This window comes from Streptopelia decaocto (genome assembly GCF_964273445.1).
Source record: "Streptopelia decaocto genome assembly, chromosome: 1".
Taxonomy (NCBI): Eukaryota; Metazoa; Chordata; class Aves; order Columbiformes; family Columbidae; genus Streptopelia; species Streptopelia decaocto.
In genome coordinates, this window is record NC_138663.1 from 179,681,345 (window position 1) to 179,685,593 (window position 4,249).

Sequence of the window (4,249 nt, forward strand, 5' to 3'; positions counted from 1 at the left end):
TCTAAGAAAAAAATGAACTTTGTGATTTCTTCATCTTTCCGTATCCCTGTATTTCTTATGTGGCTTCAATGATTTTGATCAGATTTCAGAACACTCAGACTGGGTATGGTATAACTCACACAAGAAAACTGAGGCACAAATCATCTATTTTGAGATAACTACAATGGATTTTATGGAGGTTTGATTTGGTTCTAAACATGCATCCATCATTTTCACGTAGGATTATACCATCAGGGATTGGAAATTTAGCTTCTAATTTATGTTTTACACCAAACAGTTGTCAGTTCAAACCCAGAAATGATTATTTCCTGGGTAAATTGTTTCAAAATTTCAGGAGCTACAGGTCACACTTAAAGAACTTTTTTTCTCCACTGTAGAGATGTCCATGGCAGTCTGGGAGAAAAACATTTACTCTATATGTCTGTTAAGTCACCGTCTGAGGAGGTGGAGATGGGTGCTTGAACGATTTGAAAGTCCAGGTAGACTTAGCATGCAGCAGTTGACCTCAGCAAATGCTCTGCTTATGGCATTATATGCAGGAGGGGAACCACCAGCACTCAGTGTCGCCTGAATGGCAGTGGCTGTGGGCTCAGTGTGTGCTGGAGAAGATCACAGCACCTGGAGCGTGTGTTGAGCCCCTGTGAAGAAGTTCGTTGGTTAACTACACATCCCAAGCCACCAGAGGTTAGAAGAGGGCTCCTGAGGCTCAGAAATTCAGCTGAATTTCATTATGCAATGTGGGCCTTTAAATTTGTGTGATGGCTTTGGGGCCTAAATGATTTGAGGTTATCTTTTTTACTTTTTGCCAGTGTCCGCTGGATGCAAACTGTCTAGCTATGTGATGGACTAGGTGGGAGGCATGTAATAAAATAGGCTCCATGGGGCCATATAGGTTACCCTGGGGGTTATAATTAGGAGCTGTGCTCTGGGTGGTGACTCTACAAAATATAAAGCCCATGATAGGTCCTGTTCTGCCTGTCTGGCCCTGGTCCCTTCTCACTCTTACGTGCATTCAAAAGGAAGCAGGAAACTCCACGAGTAGCTGTTCGTGCAGTTTGATTTTGTTTTATACCAGAGCAGCCACAGGTTGAAAAGCTTCAGTAGCATCATTTCAGTTGGAAGAGACCCTCAGGATCATCAAGTCCAACCATAACCTAACTCTAATAGTAAACCACGTCCATAAGAACCTCATCTAAATGGCTTTTAAACACCTCCAGGGATGGTGACTCCGCCACTTCCCGGGGCAGCCTGTTCCAATGCCTGACAACCCTTTCCATGAAGAATTTTTTTCCTAATATCCAATCTAAACCTCCCCTAGCATAACATGAGGCCATTTCCTCTTGTCCTGTCACTTGCTACTTGGGAGAAGAGACCAACACCCTCCATGCTACAACTTCCTTTCAGGTAGTAGTTTGAGGCATCCTGGGCATGTTTGCCAAGACGATAAAGCAAAACCACCTGCTCTAGCACTGACCTTCCTAAAACCAAGGCTTCCCCTAGAAGGCTCCATCCTTTTCTGTCTCCTTCATTTGATTTCTTCATCAGGACACAATTAATGAAAAGAGTGGGCTAATCAATTAATAAAGAGAAGAAGGTAATTACCTTGAGAAGAAGGTAATGCTTTCTTGGCTAAGAAAGGTACATGTGACTCTTATTTCATAATCTTCCACAGATAATTTTGGTCTGTGGACAGAGGATGATTATTTGCTGAAATTTGGAGTTAAAAAAATCCTACTTGGAAATGGTTTATGTGGAATTCAGTGTATTTGTGTGCATGTAAACACCCGTATATTCTTACTGTGTTCTTGCTAAAAAAGTAGATTTTCATACATGGGGTTACAGTTGCATATTTTGGCACCTGGGTACTCCTCCCCCCTCCTTCCCAAGCTCTTCCCAGCCAGTGAGTGTTTCTGTTTCTGTCTATCCCACTTCCTTTTCTCTGGCTCCTTCCAGCTGCCAGTGTCTCCTGCTCACCCCGCTCTCGCTGACTTACAGCTCTTTTTCCTGCTGGCAGCGACAGCCTTGGGTCAGACCTAGGTATACTTCCCCTGATTTGGCCCCAGTTCAGGTGGCTTTGCCATGCCTTTGGTTGAAAAACAGTAAGAATTATGTTTGTCAAGAAGATTTTTGAAGTGTTGATGCAAGGGCTGAGCTGGATAGGAACAGAGAAAAGTAGCTGGGGGATAAGGAACCAGCAGGTTGGACATATGGATCATCCATGCTGCCCTTTGCTTTGATGTACCAGCTTCGGAGGGCTCCAAACAATTACCACATGCTTAGACTTCTGCTGTCATGAGTCTCCAGCAAAACTTCACAAACACGACCACATGCGGCATTTTGCTGCAATGCCTTGAGAAAACTCACATCAAAGCAGAAAGTGTTCGTACACATATACACAGGCAATTTCTTGTTCTTTCTCTCTATCTCCGTATTGATTTCTTGTCCAGGATTTCCCGGTTGCTGGTATTTGGGATCACAACCTGGGGACTTTGCCAGCTGTCATGTTCTGTTGTTTTGAGGTCTGACCCTGCAGATCCCATGCCTTTGCCTAATGTTATCGTTTGTGATTAACTCCAAGGCAAAGCTTGGTTGTGAAGAGCTGATTAATCTGTGTCAGCTTGAGGATATCTAAATCAGGTTTCACAAATTTCTAGGCAGCTTTGGATGTTTTGTTTTTCTGCTTTTTTTTTTTTTAGCCTGAAGTCTGAATGCGTTGGGGTTTCTAGCAGTGTTTCCACAGAAATATTTATGCTGGTGTGAAGGTGAGGGGCTGGGTATCTTTGAATTACTGCTATCTGTTCACAATCCATTTAATGAAGTTTAGGGAGGGCATATTTTCCTGCTGCTCGTTCAGCATTTGAGCCACACGCTCTCTATTGCCTGCCCTCTTACGTGAAACACGTCGCTTTTCCCCAGACCACATGTCACCAAACTCCCATCAATTTATGTTTGGCTATGACAGAAGAAAAGCAGGAATTCCACTTGTTTTCAGCTCCTTACATGCTGCAAGTCGCAAGATAATAGGTTCATTTTTCCAGCCTTCTGGTTCTTGATTTATTCACCACGTGAGAGATCCCTGGTTGTTCTTTTAGCAGAGGATGGCAGATGCCTTCTTTGAACTCACCTTTTAGGAGCTATCATGCCTTCATAACTGTGATGCAGCTGCTGCCTCATCCTATAGGTCCCAAAATCCCTGGTCCGTAAGTCTGGACTACCAGGTAGGTGTGAGTAAGGCTGCCTGGGGGACAATTTTGGGGACCCTGGCTCCATAAGGGGAGGATTCACAAGAGGATCTCCTCCACCTGTCCTCTTCCCAACAGGTCATGGATTTTGGAACACTGGAACATGACCATATGGAAGTTAACTGCTTGGGAAGTTCAGATACTCTCTTGTACACAATATTTTTACCTCATGTCCCACCAGTTTGAAGGACCTAGTCTTTGCTATTAATTGGGCTGATAGAGTGAAATTTTTGGAATTATTTTTTCCTTACTGTGTCAGAGAAAACCACCAGATGCCAGAATTGCAGCTTTCCATGAAGGGAGATAAAATCAGTTTGCCACAGATGTTGGCTGTGAAGTTGTCGTTGCTGGCCCATGGTTTATTGCTGGCCTGGTACAGGTTCTTGTGCCTGCTCTGACCCCAGGGTGGGTTCTCCACCCTGCTGACTGATGTACGACAAATGGCATAACCTGAACATACTTATTTTTCCCTCTGGGAACTAATAACTAATGACACTGCTTTATTTAGCAACAATTTGCAGATTCTTTACTTTTTTTTTTTTTTTTTTAAATAAACATCTCCCAAATATAATGGTTTCTGCATTACACAGAAGCTTGAGCAGCTCCCTGGTTACCTGCAACATTTTGCCCTAATTTGCTAATTATGTTTTTTTCTGCAGCACAATATCACATGCAGTAACACAGCTTAAACGAAACAAGGTCCATCTGGTTTAATGGTTTATCACTCATCATGGACTCCAGATCTTTGCTCTGGAAAAACAACTGCAGTTCTGGAAATGGATAGTTAGGTTATTTCTGTCCTGCTAACTGGAAGAGGGCTGGAGTTTTGAGGCACTGAATGGCACCCAGCCTTGCAGCTTCAGCCAGCCTCCCTCTTCAGCAGGAGATACTACCAAGTTGCAACCCACTAAGTTGTGTTTTTATCGCATGAAACTGAGCGTATGTGCTGCCCGCCCTGAGAAGGCTCCTCCAAGGAGGTCAGAACAGAGCCAGCGAGAGACCTAAAA